At 39.0% G+C, this 19,391-nt stretch overlaps 1 protein-coding gene across 2 annotated transcripts in view; it reads left to right on the forward strand.

Moving 5' to 3' along the window:
- The window catches only part of LOC128695329 (uncharacterized), a 525,149-nt gene that overhangs the window by 322,641 nt on the left and 183,117 nt on the right, over positions 1–19,391 (forward strand). The window lies entirely within an intron of this gene.

Consider the following 19,391-nt stretch of genomic DNA (forward strand, 5'->3'; position numbering starts at 1 on the left):
GGGCTAACTACCCGCCGTTGCGTAAGACGAGGTTCTCTCCTGACAAGGTAATTAGAGGTCAATAATTGCAAGGTGCCCAGCTAAGGTATGAGGGAGCCAAATAACCAGGTGAGTCCCCTTGCTCAGGAGACAGTCATGAGGAGCCAGGTGAGGAACGACTAGAGGACGAGGGTGAGGAGGAGAAAGTAAGGAGTACGGAGGATCAGCCAGGAAAGAGAGAGACCGATAGAGAGAGAATTAAAATAGTATACACGTACATATATATATATATATATATATATATATATATATATATATATATATATATATATATATATATATATATATATATATATATATATATATATATTGTGTGTGTGTGTGTGTGTACTCGCCTAATTGTACTCACCTAATTGTGGTTGCAGGGGTCGAGACTCAGCTCCTGGACCCGCCTCTTCACTGATCGCTACTATGTCCTCTCTCTGCTTCCTGAGCTTTGTCATACCTCATCTTAAAACTATGTATGGTTCCTGCCTCCACTACATAACTTGCTAGGCTATTCCACTTCCTGACGACTCTGTGACTGAAGAAATACTTCCTAATGTCCATGTGACTCGTCTGAGTCTTCAGCTTCCAATTGTGACCCCTTGTTTCTGTATCCCCTCTCTGGAACATCCTGTCTCTGTCCACCTTGTCTATTCCACGCAGTATTTTGTATGTCGTTATCATGTCTTCCCTCACCCTCCTGTCTTCCAGTGTCGTCAGTCCGATTTCCCTCAACCTTTCTCCGTAGGACATACTCCTGAGCTCCGGAACTAGCCTTGTTGCAACCCTTTGTACTTTCTCTAATTTCTTGACGTGCTTGACCAGGTGTGGGTTCCAAACTGGTGCTGCATACTCCAGTATGGGCCTGACGTACACAGTGTACAGTGCCTTGAAAGATTACTTACTAAGGTATCGGAACGCTATTCTCAGGTTTTCTAGGCGCTCATATGCTGCAGTAGTTAACTGGTTGATGTGTGCCTCCGGAGACGTGCTCGGTGTTATGGTCACCCCAAGATCTTTCTCCTTGAGTGAGGTTTGTAGTCTTTATCCACCTAGCCTATACTCTGTGGTCTTCTTTGCCCTTCCCCAATCTTCATGACTTTGCATTTGGCAGGGGGTGAATTCGAGAAGCCAGTTGCTGGACCACGTGTATAGCCTGTCCAGGTCTCTTTGTATTCTTGCCTGATCCTCTCCGATTTAATCCTTCTCATTAACTTCACATCATCTGCAAACAGGGACACTTCAGAGTCTATCCCTTCCATCATGTCATTCACAAATATCAAAAATAGCACAGATCCTAGAACTGACGCCTGTGGGACCACGCTCGTCACAGGCGCTCATTGTGATACCACATCACGTACCATGACTCGTTGTTGCCTCCCTGTCAGGTATTCTCTGATCCATTGCAGTGTCCTTCCTGTTATACGTGCCTGATCCTCCAGCTTCTGCACTAATATCTTGTGAGGAACTGTGTCGAAGACCTTCCTGCAGTCCAGGAAAATGCAATCAACCCACCCCTCTCGTGTCTTACTTCTGGTACCTTGTCATAAAACTCCAGGTGACACAAGATTTGCCTTCCATGAATCCGTGCTGGTTGTCGTTTATAATCTTGTTTCTTGTTCCGTTCCATGTGTGTGTGTGTGTGTGTGTGTGTGTGAGGAGCTCAACGACATCATAAAGAGAAGTCTCGCTACAGTCCGTTGCCCAGTTCAACAGGAACTCCAAGTACAGAGGTCTGACGAAGTCAAAAGCGCCCTGATGGAGTCACTATGCTACCCTGGAAGGACAGTAAGCAGATTGCCTGGGACTACACCTGTGCCACCACTTTTGTGGAAACCTATTTGCCATATTCTGAAGCTGAATGGGGTGGAGCCGCCAGCAACAGGGAGACCCAGAGGATCCGCAAATATGAAAGCTAGCCCTCTTGCTATAACTTCATTCCAATAGGGTCAGAGACCCTTGGAGAGTGGGGCAAGTGTGCTCTAAAGTTCCTCAAAGAGGTGGGTGACAGGTCCTCACAGAAACTAAGGATCACAGAGCGGCCACCTTCCACTTTCAGGGACTCAGTGTTGAAATCCAGAGGGCAAATGCCTGCAACATTCTGGGCACGCGGCCCACCGCCGGGGAGCTGGACGAAGTATTTGAGATGTAGGCTCCGAGATGTTATTTATGTTGTTCTGCTCCCTATCGTATTTTTGTCAATGAATTTTGTCTTTAAATAAAGTCCTCATAGAATATAGAATATAGGGGGTGGTAGGAGAAGAAAACATTCAAACAGCTCCGGGAATAACCTCGAGTTTTCCTTGAAGTATATTTATTCTCTGCTCTCATGATGAGGGTCCCCAGTCTAGTTCCAGAGGTGATACCTCCCTGTACATATATATAAATATAATATGTCGTGCCGAATAGATAAAACTTGAGATTTTGGCTTAAATAGCAACGCTCTTCTTGCCGAATAAGTCAAGCGAATATTTGTGTATGCAATAATTTCGCAAAAATCATTCTGAACCTAGCGAAAAAACTATATTTCATTGCGTTTGTTTAGTTATTGTACACTTTCATAAAATATATTTTGTTGGATTAGGCTAAATTAAATTGCACTTGTTTTAATATGGTTAGGTACGTTTTCTAAGTTTCTTCTGGTACAAAATAATTATTTTTTATATTGACATAAATGAAAAAATATATCTTTAAACGCATAAGAGAAATTTTTAGAAAGGACTTAATTTTAAATGAGTTCTTGATAATTGACCAGTTTTATCTATTGGGCACGACTTATATATATATATATATATATATATATATATATATATATATATATATATATATATATATATATATATAAGAAATCCAAATATTTTTCCTTGAAGCCTTTTTATCCACTTCTCCGAGGCTATGGGTCCCACAATTTACACCAGAGGTGGACCCCATCCCTATATATATATATATATATATATATATATATATATATATATATATATATATATATATATATATATATATATATATATAGTAAGGCTGATGCATGCAGGGGATGAGATGAAAAGCTGTAAGCCGTCTCCCTGAAAGCTGGCTGCCTTGGATCAAACGTGTAGCGCATGCTACACGCCAAGGTATTGCCCAGTGTGGGTAGATTGGTAAAGCACTGCGTACCTTGTCCTAAGGTTCGTAGGTTCGAGTCTCCTTCAGCCAGAGATCAGTGTTTGTGTACATTTCGCCTGCTCTCGCGAATTCCTTGCACACACACATATATATATATATATATATATATATATATATATATATATATATATATATATATATATATATATATATATATATATATATATATATCGTGCCGAATAGGCAGAACTTGCGATCTTGGCTTAAATAGCAACGTTCATCTTGCCATATAGGACAAGTGAAAATTTGTGTATGCAATAATTTCTCCAAAATCATTCTGAACCTAACGAAAAAAATATATTTCACTGTGTTTGTTTAGTGTTAAATTATTATAAACAAATCTAAAATATATTTAGTTGGGTTAGGCTAAAATAAATTGTTCTTGTTATAATAAGGTTAGGTAAGTTTTCTAAGATTCTTCTGGAGCAAAATTAAAAATTTTTACATTAACAAAAATGAAAAAAATATATCTTTAAACGTATAAGAGAAAATTTTAGAAAGGACATAATTTTAAATGAATTGACCAGTTTTACATATTCGGCACGACATATATATATATATATATATATATATATATATGCACATACATATATATATATATATATATATATATATATATATATATATATATATATATATATATATATATATATATACGCTCGCGCAAAATAGCTAGAGTGTAATTCCAAGCACGTTCGTGATTTCAAACTTTATCATTCCTTGTTAATGTGAAAAATCACGAAAGCACTTGGAATTTCACTATTTTTCCACTGTTATTTTTGTATATTTCGTAATATCACCTGTTTACTGTGATTTTATTGCATGAATACATATTTATATTCATACATATATATATACATACATACATACATACATACATGCATACATACATACGGCTGCATATTTTTAAAGACATCGACCTTTCTTATTGATTAGGTACTGTTTCACATGGATGATAATCTAGACATGTCGAGGATGAAGTACTAGTGGGATAGAGTTACGGCAGTTCGAGCCTGAAGTCCTATAGTGTTGAAAATTAATGCCATTAATCACGTCTCCAGCCTTAATTATATATCTGGTGGGCACTGGCGTAATAAATGGCTATCAATCCTGCTGTCGCAAGAGTAATTCTATTAAAATGTTCTGACTGGAATAGGGAATACCAGTGAGCGAATGTGAAATGCCTGTACGGGGTTGTTTGGACATATTTATTGATTTTATACATGACTGTGCGCTGAATATGTAGATGTGTTTGTATGTATGGGTGCTGCGTGTTGTTGTGTGTCTGTACCTGGGTGCTTCGGAATGTGCATATGTGTGTGTGTGCGTGTGCCGAGCATGTTGACGTATGTGTATGCGTGACTGTGTGTTGGACATGTACATTTGTGTATTAATGTCTAGGTGCTGGTTGTGCTGATGTACGTTTGTACCTGCGTGCTGGGTGCGTGGAAATGTGTATATGTGTGGCTGGATGTGTGTGGTGTGTGTGTTTGCGTGTACACACGTTTGTGATTGCATATATTGAGTGGCAGCTCCTGGCCCCGAACTTACAATGTGTGTGTGTGTGTGTGTGTGTTTGTGTGTGTGGCTGGGTGCTTGTTGTGAAGACATGTGGCTGTGTTTTGGGAACATGGATGAGCATGTGCTCCTAGACCGTGTTCTTTTGAGTGTTCTTCGTGCTTTGAACACATGTCAAAGTTTTTTTTCTGTGCAATCCGTTGATGCCTCAGAGAACTTTGTATGTTGCGCTTATATCTCCTCTATATTGTTTCTCTAGTGTCGGTATTTCAAATTCTCATAGATTTTTCTAATAGATTTGAACCGTTGCTTCAAAACTAAACTGGTTGCAAACCTTTGACCTTCGTTGAAGTGGTTACATTCTAATACTGTTTAAGGGATTTCCTTGATGCAGGTGAAGGGCTGTCTTGATGCTGGTGAAGGGCTGTCTTGATGCTGGTGAAGGGCTGTCTTGATGCTGGTGAAGGGCTGTCTTGATGCTGGTGAAGGGCTGTCTTGATGCTGGTGAAGGGCTTTCTTGATGCTGGTGAAGGGCTGTCTTGATGCTGGTGAAGGGCTGTCTTGATGCTGGTGAAGGGCTGTCTTGATGCTGGTGAAGGGCTGTCTTGATGCTGGTGAAGGGCTGTCTTGATGCAGGTGAAGGGTTTTCTTGATGCTGGTGAAGGGCTGTCTTGATGCAGGTGAAGGGCTTTCTTGATGCTGGTGAAGGGCTGTCTTGATGCTGGTGAAGGGCTGTCTTGATGCTGGTGAAGGGCTGTCTTGATGCTGATGAAGGGCTGTCTTGATGCTGGTGAAGGGCTGTCTTGATGCTGGTGAAGGGCTGTCTTGATGCTGGTGAAGGGCTGTCTTGATGCTGGTGAAGGGCTGTCTTGATGCTGGTGAAGGGCTGTCTTGATGCTGGTGAAGGGCTGTCTTGATGCTGGTGAAGGGCTTTCTTGATGCTGGTGAAGGGCTGTCTTGATGCTGGTGAAGGGCTGTCTTGATGCTGGTGAAGGGCTGTCTTGATGCTGGTGAAGGGCTGTCTTGATGCTGGTGAAGGGCTGTCTTGATGCAGGTGAAGGGTTTTCTTGATGCTGGTGAAGGGCTGTCTTGATGCAGGTGAAGGGCTTTCTTGATGCTGGTGAAGGGCTGTCTTGATGCTGGTGAAGGGCTGTCTTGATGCTGGTGAAGGGCTGTCTTGATGCTGATGAAGGGCTGTCTTGATGCTGGTGAAGGGCTGTCTTGATGCTGGTGAAGGGCTGTCTTGATGCTGGTGAAGGGCTGTCTTGATGCTGGTGAAGGGCTGTCTTGATGCTGGTGAAGGGCTGTCTTGATGCTGGTGAAGGGCTGTCTTGATGCAGGTGAAGGGTTTTCTTGATGCTGGTGAAGGGCTGTCTTGATGCTGGTGAAGGGCTTTCTTGATGCTGGTGAAGGGCTGTCTTGATGCTGGCGAAGGGCTGTCTTGATGCTGGCGAAGGGCTGTCTTGATGCTGGTGAAGGGCTGTCTTGATGCAGGTGAAGGGCTGTCTTGATGCTGGTGAAGGGCTGTCTTGATGCTGGTGAAGGGCTGTCTTGATGCTGGTGAAGGGCTGTCTTGATGCTGGTGAAGGGCTTTCTTGATGCTGGTGAAGGGCTGTCTTGATGCTGGTGAAGGGCTGTCTTGATGCAGGTGAAGGGCCTTCTTGATGCAGGTGAAGGGCTGTCTTGATGCAGGTGAAGGGCCTTCTTGATGCAGGTGAAGGGCCTTCTTGATGCAGGTGAAGGGCCTTCTTGATGCAGGTGAAGGTTTCTTACTGCAGATGAAAGGCTCGTAATGCAAGGCATTTCAGTTACAGTTTCATTTATTGCATAAAATGTGATTGCATCCCAGATGTTATATAATTATTAACTGCTAAGTGCATCAGTATGAATGCAAGTCTCATAATTTATCACGAACTTATTTGCTTATTATAGGTGATTATTCTTTAATTATTATAGGTGATTATCATTTACTTATTGTTTACTTATTATAGGTGATTATCATTTACTTATTATTTACTTATTATAGGTGATTATCATTTACTTATTATAGGTGATTATCATTTACTTATTATTTACTTATTATAGGTAATTATCATTTACTTATTATAGGTGATTATCATTTACTTATTATAGGTGATTATCATTTACTTATTATTTACTTATTATAGGTGATTATCATTTACTTATTATAGGTGATTATCATTTACTTATTATTTACTTATTATAGGTAATTATCATTTACTTATTATAGGTGATTATCATTTACTTATTATAGGTGATTATCATTTACTTATTATTTACTTATTATAGGTAATTATCATTTACTTATTATAGGTGATTATCATTTACTTATTATTTACTTATTATAGGTGATTATCATTTACTTATTATAGGTGATTATTATTTAATTTTTATAGGTGATTATTATTTACTTATTATAGGTGATTATTATGAAATTATTTCGAATGGTTATTGTTTCACCTCTTCCATGTTTCTCTTCCATGAAAATTATTGTTTCCAGTTATTCTTCATAACTCATATGTCTTGAATTATATATAACTACATGTCTTTGATCTCCTGTTTAGTATGGACCATCATACAACAACTACACCATACAACTACAACATACAACGACTACATCATACTACTACAATGTACAATAATTGAACCTTACAAAAACTACATTATACAACTACAATATATAACAACTACACCATATAACTATACCACACAAAAACTATACCACACAAAAACTACACCATACAAATATACCATACAACTACATCACACAACAGTTGTACCATACATGAACTAAACCATACAAGAATACTTCTTAATTCTTGACGCTTTTGAATAATTTCAACATATCTCGGTCCAAATACTTCAATTCAAAGCCAACGTAGAAATTAGAGATAAATCTTTAGACGACGTTTCGAGCCATCTTCGACCATTATCAAGAAACGATTACAAGAAAATAAGAATGAAAACTTACGATCCTTCTCTCAGTCGCGACTTGATAAGGAGCTAGAACGGATCGAAGCATAATCTAAAGATTTTTGTATCTTCAAGGCTCTGGATCAGACCCATGTCCTCTCTCTTAGGTCCAGCCAGTCACTGTACCACCCACCAGCGTGTGCCCAACTCCTACATCTTTTGGGACTGAGGGATCCTAATGGATAAGGAGTTAGACTTGGGTTTCTACACAAAGGTCAGGGCGCACCTCTGCTAAGTGCTTGGTGCATTAAGATAGTGTACCTAGGGAGCCCCGTGCTGGAGTCGACTCTGTCTCCTGCAGGCAGTGGCGGATCTACATTTTTGGGGCCCTCAAGGTTGAACTGTTATGGGGGCCCTAGGCAACCAGCAACGGCTAGCCTACATGATATTGTAATAATCTTAATTTTTATTTGAATTATTATTATTATTATTATTATTACTATTATTAAAAAACCCTTCTCATACAATAAAACCAAAATTTTTAAGCCAAGTGGACTAAAGACGCTTCTGGGGCCCCTCCGAGATTAGGGACCCTGAAGTTTAAGCTTCATTAGTTTCATACTAGATCAGCTCCTGCCTCCAGGTTATCTAATGGTTGTAGTCCTCTCGCCCCTTGCAGGTACAATTATTATTATTACAATCAAAAAGAAGCGCTAAGCCAACTTGCAGGTACAAATCCCAGCCTCTGTTCCTCGAGTCGAGAGTTTCTATCATTATTGTTGGTATACAATACAGACAAGTTTACGCATAAGACACATGAACAACACTTCCTCTCGTGGGCCACGCTCACTTGTGACATCAACTCCAGCTGCTTCAATTCACTTATGCTTTAGCATATAAGGTCTGTGTGCAAGTCAAAGCAGCTACTATTGCTTTCATCGTTGTATCCACCTGTATTCGACTGAAGACGCCTGTTGTGCAGGCGTAACGTTTCGTCAGTAAAGATACCCAAGTGCAGTTGCCACTGGATCTTACTGTTCTATACTCCGTCTCCGATCTTCTTGCCTCCATCTAATCTTCATAACTTGGCATTAACTAGGGTTGAATTCAAGCAGCCACTTTTCAGACCAGTCTTGCAAATTGTCCACGTCTGTATGCAGCCTCTCCTGTCCTTATCTGTTTTTATTTTCCTGTGGGTGTGTGCGTGCGCAAGTCTGAGTGTGTGTGTGTGTGTGTGTGTGTGTGTGTGTGTGTGTGTGTGTGTGTGTATGTGCGTGCGTGCGCGCTCATCTAATTGCACTCACCTATTTGTGGTTGTAGGAGTTGAGTCACACCTCCTGGCCCAGCCTCTTCGTTGGTCGCTTCTAGGTCCACTGTCTCTCTGCTCCATGAGATTTATCGTATCTTTTTATCGTATCTTGTGTGTGTGTGTGTGTGTGTGTGTGTGTGTGTGTGTGTGTGTGTGTGTGTGTGTGTGTGTGTGTGTGTGATGTGTGCGTGTAGAAATATATATATTTATTTAATCTCTATTAGTTTGACATACAAATTTTATTTTTTCCCCTCTAGCAAAAAGTAATTTTTAATACGAGTTCATTAATAAGTAGAATATTATCAAAATGCCATTTTCCCCAGAAATGTTTTTTAATGAACCCTTCAAACATGGTGAAATAAAAAACTAAATGGTAAAAAAAATCAACATAAATCCGAAGCAGCAAAACTCAACGAAAAGAAATGCGTAAACAGAAAACGAAACCAGAATAGCAGGAGCAAAAATACTGTCACAGAAAATGCATCAAAATGAGCTGAATGAAATGCTCCACGGCTGAAAACGAAACCAAAACATCCCTAGTTAAAACGAGAGAAAAAAATTTACAGAGCAGAAAACGAAACCTGAGACGCTAAATCTAAAATGCCGCAGCAGAAATGGAAGCTAAAACATCGGCCGTAAAAAATATAGGAGTATAAAAGCAGTGGTGAGGAAGAGATGGGCTCAGCATCCTCATTAGTCTCACACAGCCACTGATGAGCCGCAGACCCAGGGAGACTTACACTATAAATTAACTCCCGTTTTTCATTAAATGCATTACGTACACACACGGGAGTATGGGGGCGTTTACACAGATGAATCTATATACATGGTTTACATGTGTTTACGTACATAATGACGTGTTTTTGATGTCCAAGAGTTTGTATCTCATTCGGCAGAATTTTTTGGGTTGGTGAGACAATAGTTATTTAAGAAGAAAAAGTGTCGGCAGATATAACTTGTGGTGTGTGTGTGTGTGTGTGTGTGTGTGTGTGTGTGTACACTTACCTAGTTGTACTCACCTAGTTGAGGTTGCGGGGGTCGAGTCCGAGCTCCTGGCCCCGCCTCTTCACTGATCGCTACTAGGTCACTCTCCCTGAGCCGTGAGCTTTATCATACCTCTGCTTAAAGCTATGTATGGATCCTGCCTCCACTACATCGCTTCCCAAACTATTCCACTTACTGACTACTCTGTGGCTGAAGAAATACTTCCTAACATCCCTGTGATTCATCTGTGTCTTCAACTTCCAACTGTGTCCCCTTGTTGCTGTGTCCCATCTCTGGAACATTCTGTCTATGTCCACCTTGTCAATTCCTCTCAGTATTTTGTATGTCGTTATCATGTCCCCCCTATCTCTCCTGTCCTCAAGCAGGTTGATTTCCCTTAACCTCTCCTCGTAGGACATACCTCTTAGCTCGGGGACTAGTCTTGTTGCAAACCTTTGCACTTTCTCTAGGTGTGGATTCCAAACTGGTGCCGCATACTCCAATATGGGCCTAACGTACACTGTGTACAGGGTCCTGAACGATTCCTTATTAAGATGTCGGAATGCTGTTCTGAGGTTTGCTAGGCGCCCATATGCTGCAGCCGTTATTTGGTTGATGTGCGCTTCAGGAGATGTGCCTGGTGTTATACTCACCCCAAGATCTTTTTCCTTGAGTGAGGTTTGTAGTCTCTGGCCCCCTAGTCTGTACTCCGTCTGCGGTCTTCTTTGCCCTTCCCCAATCTTCATGACTTTGCACTTGGTGGGATTAAACTCCAGGAGCCAATTGCTGGACCATGTCTGCAGCCTGTCCAGAACCCTTTGTAGTTCTGCTTGGTCTTCGATCGAGTGAATTCTTCTCATCAACTTCACGTCATCTGCAAACAGGGACACCTCCGAGTCTATTCCTTCCGTCATGTTCACAAATACCAGAAACAGCACTGGTGTGTGTGTGTGTGTGTGTGTGTGTGTGTGTGTGTGTGTGTGTGTGTGTGTGTGTGTGCGTGTGTGTGTGTGTGTGTGTGTATGTGTGTGTACGTGTGTGTACGTGTGTAATGTGTGTGTGAGCGCGAGCGCGCTCACACACACATTACTGGAGGATTTCAGAAAACCCTCCAGTAATATGAAATGTGTCTGATCTGTTGCACTTTATTTATTTCTCCATTTTTAGTTCCCATTTGCAAGACAAAGTTTGTGGACCTGTTGCGCTAAGCGGCAATCATCAACGATGACATTCGAACGGTTCGCAAAAGAGAGTCCGACCCATAATCCTATCGCATTCCCATCTTGTTCTCCTATTAAGGGAACGTTATGTCGTTTGAGTGCATTGCTAGTTGCCTCGGGGCAATATGCAGGCCATTTTCACCTTTTACAGAGCTCGCTTTGAGGTGCAGCCTTATTTTCCACGCCAGATGCTACGGGAGTGAGAGCGAGTTCTCATTAGGAACCATCTCTTCGATTACCGGAGTGAGATTTGTTTCTCATGTTACTCTATCCTCACTGGCAGTCCTCTGATGCTGCAGAAGGGCTTTTCATTTAAGGAGCAAGGGCCACCCTTCCCTTTTATGGATAAAACTTAATTGTCTCCTATTCCCAGGGCGCAACGTGACCCTTACGTCGTAAATTACGTTACATGTAATTGCAGCTGTCTCCTTACCATTACGTTATGTCATAGCTTAACATACCCTTAATGCTCTTATCATGGTGTCGGTATTTCATACCATAACATACTTTCTGCCTTCTGCTCTCTCTGCTACCACTACTTCTACTTCCAGTACCAACAATACCTCGACCACTACATCTCCACTACTACTTCCGCTCTTTGTCCAGTCCCTGTCCCAGTTGCCTATGTATACTGGCTTCCCCCTCTCTCTTTTGCATTAGTGTGACTTATAAATGATCCTACTCCGGCCGAAACGTCGTCATAACCTCCTCTCTCCTATGTGCGGGTTATTTATGTATTGTTCCAGTCACGGTATTGTGCCATTTTGTGCTCTACCTTATAATCTCTTGCCATGTTGTCTGTATCCCATAGTATAACATACCCTAAATACCATTACCATGGTGGCGGAATCACATACCATAACCTACCCAGTATCCCATTACCATGGTGTCTGTATTTCATACCATTACGTACCTATGAGTATCCTAGGTGAGTGTCCCTTTGGAGGAATAACGCTTTCCCTTTTAGCAATTAGTTTTTAGGGCAGGTTTTCAAAACTGCACCGGAAACAAACAAGGATGTCTGTGTGTGTGTGTGTGTGTGTGTGTGTGTGTGTGTGTGTGTGTGTGTGTGTGTGTGTGTGTGTGTGTGTGTGTGTGTGTGTAACACATTGTTGAAATGCCACTCAAAACTTGTGAACTGAGGCGTGTGTTGAGTTGGTTAGCAAAACATTTGAATTGCTACAAATTCATATAATTGCTTGAATTCTGAAATTTGGATAATTTCAAAAGAATTTTGTATCACATTTTTGGGAATTTTGGGAGATATTTCCTTGCTTACACAAAATACACACACACACACACACACACACACACACACACACACACACACACTCTCTCTCTCACTCTCTCTCTCTCTCTCTCTCTCTCTCTCATACACACACACCCTCATGTATCCTATTTTAGTAAATGTTCCATACGAATATAAAACATTGAAGGCCAATTGCATTAATTAAACCTGGGCACATTGATAGAAGGGTTGCTGCTCGTATGAGTTTCATACATATTTGTTTATTCACTTAATATTATATTTGCTTAACTACATACCGAATTCTGCTTTACACACACACACACACACACACACACACACACACAATCGACATGTGCCTAGGACAAAATGGTAACTAACACACACGCGCACACACACACACATACACGCACGCGCGCACACACACCAGGAGCTCGGACTCGACCCCCGCAACCTCAACTAGGTGAGTACACACACACACACACACACACACACACACACACACACACACACACACACACACACACACACACACACAATAATGCGATTAACCGAGGACTCGAACCCGTGTCGTTTTAGCCCGACTCATGGTGAACGAAAATTCACGACTCTCTAACCCACAGGACTACCCAATCCTATAAAAATCACGCACCCAGCAGAGCCAGGTGTTTTACCGTGATCCGAGGACATACGATGATGTGGGTGCCTAAGAGCTAATTTCATTCTACTCGTTTGGTGTACTAGCCTCCACAAGCAGTATATATATTGTAACCACGGAAGAGTGGTATTTAATTAATAACACTGCGACTAGCCGATGACTCGAACCCGTGGCGTTTAGCTCGCCTCATGGTGAACGAAAATTCACGATGCTCTAACCCACGGGACCATGATCGAGGACATACGATGGTGTAGGTAACATCAAAACTATGTTTAAATCATTTAAGTCAGTCATGGAGCTTAGTTTATCCACTAAATCTATGTTGTTTTTAACATTAAAATTAGATATTTTTCGAACAATTTGGCTCAAAATATCTGTATGCCATTTACATAATTTATAGGAAACTGAACCTATTGGAAAAATTTTTAATTGTAATGTTAAAAACAACAGATTTAGTGAATAAATTAAGGACCTTGACTGACTTGAATGATTTTAACATGGTTAGTTTTGATGTTACTTTCTTGTTTACCAAAGTTCCAGAAACTTAATAAATCATCATTTATTAAGTTTCTTATGCGAAGAACTTGTTAATTACGGTTTGTCATTGCCAGTTCCTATCATTAAGCTTATTAAACATTGTAATGTAGATGCAAAATTTGTATTTAATGACGAGTTTTACACTCAGTTTGGTATGGCAATGGGAAATCCTCTCTCACCTGTTTTTAGTAATTTAAACACGGAATTTTTGAAACAAGATTGTTTAACACAATCCTTCCTAACAGATCTAAATGGTATAAATACGTTGATGATATTTTGTGTCTGATGCCTAAGAATGTAGATATAAACCATTTCCTTGTTCAATTAAATAGTTCAGCTCATTCTGTAAATTTTACTGTTGAGTTCGAAGAAAATAATTCATTGCCTTTTCTAGATGTTATAATTTTAAGGGTAACAATGATTTTAAATATTAAATTTACAGAAAACCTACAAATAACTGTTCCTATGTACACTATTATTCTTCAAATCAAGATAGAGTTAAACTGTCGGTATTCTCATAACCGTTTTTGAGAGTTTTACGTATTTGTAGTCCAGAGTTCATAGATGAAGAAATCTCCAAAATTTATGAATAGTTAATGATCTAAAATACCAAACAAACTTGACTGATAAATCCTTTAAAATAGCTAGAAATAATTTTTACCATTCAAAAAGGGACAACCAACCTTATTCTACTAAAAATACTTTGGTTCTTCCTTACCTTGAAAACTTGGTTGATATGCCTTCTCTACTTAAGAATTTTAATATCAAAGTTGTATTTAAAAATCTTGATACAGTTAAAAAACTTTTGATAAAAAGTTCCCACCAAAATGCTGATGGATGTGTCTATAAGATTATTTGTCAAATATGTGATAAAGTTTTTTACGGTCAAACTGATAAAAGTCTTTAACTAAGGTTAAAACAACATAAATATAACATTAGAACTGGACAAGATTCTAATGCTCTGTTTATTCATGTGAGAGATTTTAACAATCCAATTGATTTTCAAAAAGCTGAGAAAATTATATCAAGGAAGTCCATGGTCGACAGGAATTTAATAGAATCATGTTTCATAAAAATAGTTTTGAAAATAATATGAATATTTCTTTTGGTTTATATAAATTGGATTCATTTATAATTAATAAAATTTGGGAAGAATTTAAGATACATTAGACCAAATTTATGGGTAGAATATAAGATGTGTTTCACGGATCACTGACTATGTGAGAAGTCACGAAAGCGCTTGGAATTTCGGTATTTTTTTCACAGTGGTTGTTCTGCAGATTGTGATATCACCTGTTTACCGTGATCATTTTATTTTGTATATATATATATATATATATATATATATATATATATATATATATATATATATATATATATATATATATATATATAGACCTCTTGTTTCCGGTTCCTCATTACTCAGTCATGACCAATTAGTTCGTACCTCGACAATTTTCTCTACATTGTTTTAGTTACATAAATAGTTTGGTCAATGTTGACAATTCGTTTGGTACCTTCGCTGGACGATATGAAAGTTATCTTTATTCCCGATCACTGTGCCAGCAGAATTTGATATTCATTCATTAGTTTGTATTATATACTTTGCTTTTTTTATTTTCTAGTGTTTATTTTATTTTCGTTCTTCTCTTTTGGTGTAATTTTTTATTCATTAAAGATTGTTCAGTTTTCTTTAGTTTAATCTTTGTTATTTAATCGTTAATTTAATAATAGAAATGTTCACTATGAATTTGAATTGTTCTTTTTAAGTTATTCTGTTATTGTTATACTTCAGGTGTGTAATAAATTCAATCAAATATTAAAAAAAAATTTGTTTAGGCAAAAATACGAGAGAGTGAGAGTGAGAAGGAGAGTGTGTGAGAGAGAGAGAGAGAGACATTTTGGGAAAAAAAATGTTTTAAAGTGATTACTCTTCAAAAGATATTCTCTGATATGTTTAATAAAGTTTAAATGAGTATTTTAATGTGTTTATTTCAGGTTTTCATTTATATTTATGTCTTTCACATGTTTAGTATGTGTTTGTTTACTTTTGGTTTAGAAAGACACGTAAGCAAACACTATAACATATTTATTAGAAAACGTTTCGGTCCTGGGACCTTGATCACTTCTACATACAGAGGTAGAAAGACATTATATATATAGGCGGAGAGTGAGATGTGACGCACGTGAGACATTATACATATAGGTGTGCGTCACATCTCACTCTCCGCCTATATATATAATGTCTTTCTACCTCTGTATGTTAGAAGTGATAAAGGTCCCAGGACCGAAACGTTTTCTAATAAATATGTTATAGTGTTTGCTTACGTGTCTTTCTAAACTTGTCGGTATTTATTACCAAGGTTTATACCATGTTTACTTTTAATAGAAATTAAATATAGTATATCCCGATGCAATTCTAATGTTGGAATTGGGATATATTTGTCAAGAAAAAGCACGAGTAATTGCAATATTTTGCACAAAATATACACAACTCTGAGTTGTGACTTGTTTTATGATGGTGTGGTGAGTTGTGGTGAGTTATGGTGGTGTGGTGAGTTATGGTGGTGTTGTGAGTTATGGTGGTGTGGTGAGTTATGGTGGTGTTGTGAGTTATGGTGGTGTGGCGAGTTATGGTGGTGTGGTGAGTTTTGTTATGGTGTGGTGAGTTGTGTTATGGTGGTGTGGTGAATTGTATTATATAGGTGTGGTTAGTTGCATTATGGTGGTGTGGTGAGTTGTGTTATTGTGATGTGCTAAGTTGTTGTGTTATGGTCGTCTGGCGAACTGAATTATAGTGGTGTGGTGAGTTGAGTTACGGTGATGTGGTTAATTGTTTTATTTTGGTTTAGTTAATTGTTTTATGGTAGTGTGGTGAATTTTTTTGGTTATATATTAATTGTATTGTCTTAAAGTGGGCTGGATGTTGTATTTTATGATAGTGTGTGTTGTGCTGAATTGGAGTAATTGTTGTATTGTGTTTAATTGTATTAGTGTGGAACAATACATTACAATGGTGATGCATAGTGTATGGGGCAACGAACTGCATATTGTTGCATGAAGACTGACATTCAACAGTTGTGCAGTTAGGTGTAGCAAGGTGTAGAAGGGTATGGTTTGTAGAAGGGTGTAGTAGGGTGTGTTAAAGTAGAATGTGGAGCTTAGAGGATGGAAAATTTTACAGAAGGATGTAGAAGGATGTAGGTTACAGAGTGTTACACTCTAAGTATTGTAACCACTATTTCCTTCTTTTTAGAGCATAACAACTTTGGTCAGAGAGGTTAGGGTAATAATAGTGATCCTCCGGAATGCCTAATTTTAATTAAGTATATTCATAATACAACAAAAGCCAGAAATAATATACGAATTATCGTATATAAGTTAAGAATGCATGTTCTATATTACCCAAAATATATATAAGGCTTTCATAACAGATGATTAGGAGGGGATCCTAGATATAACATATATGTATATAGAGATTACTTTAATGTATGAAGTCTTGTTTCCCAATTGGAAGCAGTCAGAATAAAACAGAATATGTCCAGGCCGGATTATAAACCTTGGCCAGTTACCAGAGACGAGCAGGAGTGTTCTCGTTGGCTGCTACTTCTTCACTGCTCGTCCCTCAACCTTGAGCATTCAGGTCAAGTGGGTCACGTGACGTGACTCACCAACACTCAGAGTAGTTGAACATAAAGGGGGGGGGAAGGGGGGTATAACCATCGAACATCACGGCTAACCATACACCGGCACACCGGGCGGCAGGCAGGTTACTATACCTCCAATTAAACTTATGGCCATGTTACATAAATTATAATTGTTAATAAGAATTAGCCTTAATAATACAAGGACGTTCATTTCCAATTCAGCTATTAAAGGAAATAACCGCAATGTAATATTAAAGAAATGTTAACCATAGTGGCATGACACAGAGGATGTACGAAGATGCAGCAGGGTGTTACAGGATATATTAGGATGCAGGGTGTTGCAGGATATATTAGGATGCATGGTGTTGCAGGATATATCAAGATGGAGAGTGCCACAGGATGTATCAGGATGCAATGTGTGGTAGGATACAGACTTTATAAACAAGATGCACAATCAATTCCTTACGAATCAATGAAGTCACAGGCGGGCGAAACATCGTCATAATAAAATCATAACCCCCCCCCTTGTGAGTCTTTACATATTGTTGAGGGTAGAAGGTGGCGTCTAACCGGATGTAAAATATAGGGGCGATGCTCTATATACAATTACGATAGACCTTTTTTTTATGTATTTAAGCTTTAACAATAACCCTTACGTGACTGTAAGCTTTAATTGACTCTGATCCGAAGTAATTAATTTAAGGTTTATGAATTAAATGGCTTAAACACGAGCATTCTTGTTATTTTCTGACAAAACGCGAACATTCTTTTAACATAGTTTTTTTAACCCCCCCCTTAAAAAAAAGGATCTGGAAATGCATAATGTAGAGTATTAATTTTCCAGGAAGATAAGTAAATTAATTTCATGAGCTAAAATACATATTTTAACGAAACTTACGTCAATAAGTCACAAATTTCATCTTCTAAATGAAAAAAAACAGCAAAGATATATAAGTGCAAAAAAAATATCTAAAGAAACCTTCCCGAAATTTGCATTCATTTTATACCAAATAAAATCACTGCTATCTTTGTCACTCCTAATAAAACCGGAAAGCTGTAAAATCAACAATACAATTTCCCGCCGTCCTCCAAGCAATAAAAAAAAAGCGAAATAATAATAGCGACCAAATGACAAGAGGCAGGAGGCAAGGGAACAGCAAGATAACACAAGGATAACAACCACACTGTTTGTAAATTCTTCTCCCCAGCCAAGCATGATGATTGCATTCAGGGTGCTGGCCATCTTATTCCACCAGGAAGAAGCAATTAACAGAGACGTCTGCGGTGGAATTTATTTTCTCTAAAGATATTTTATATCATAGAGAGAGAAAGAAAGAGAGAGAGAGAGAGAGACGAAGGTTCTTGACGTGATAATGACTGAGGTGAGAACACATCTCCCATTCCTCCCGTCAACACCTCACTCATTTCCCACCTCGTTAATTTTCCTTCCCCGACGACTCCCGAAGGAGCTGCCAGTCTGATGTTCCTGTCTCATGTTCCTATCTGCTTTCTTCTCTGTGTGATGCTCTCCCCTCTGTGTGGGTGTGATGCTCTCCCTTGTGTGGGTGTGATGCTCTCCCTTGTGTGTGTGTGTGTGTGTGTGTGTGTGTGTGTGTGTGTGTGTGATGCCCACTCTGTCTGATGCTCTTCTGTGTGATACTGCTTTCTCCTCTGTCAGATGATATTCTGTGTGATGTTCTCTCTGTGTGATGCTACTCTTTCTATGATGTTGGTCTCTCCTCTGTGTGATATTACTGTATTCTCTGTGTGATGCTGCTCTTTCTATGATGTTGGTCTCTCCTCTGTGTGATACTGTATTATCTGTGATGCTCTCTCTCTCTCTGAGTGTGATATTATTCTCTGTTCTGTGGGACTCATGCGATCTTACAGCACAAGTTTAAGCATAGTAAATACTGTACATTCGTTAGAGAATGTATTTTTTACGAGGCACTGTGTAAAGAAATGAATATTAGGAGGAGGATATCGAATAAAACATTTCTTTATCCCGTCGACTCACCTTAATCAATTTTATATTGTGTTACTTCTTGTGATCCCTATTGCAGGAGCTTTATCTATTTTTTTTATGTTCTTTTATGACTTGTATGCGGTTATCACGTCCCCTCTTTTCCGCCTATCGGCCAGTCTTTCATCA

The sequence above is a fragment of the Cherax quadricarinatus genome, chromosome 50 (assembly GCF_038502225.1).
Source record: "Cherax quadricarinatus isolate ZL_2023a chromosome 50, ASM3850222v1, whole genome shotgun sequence".
NCBI classification, from domain to species: Eukaryota; Metazoa; Arthropoda; class Malacostraca; order Decapoda; family Parastacidae; genus Cherax; species Cherax quadricarinatus.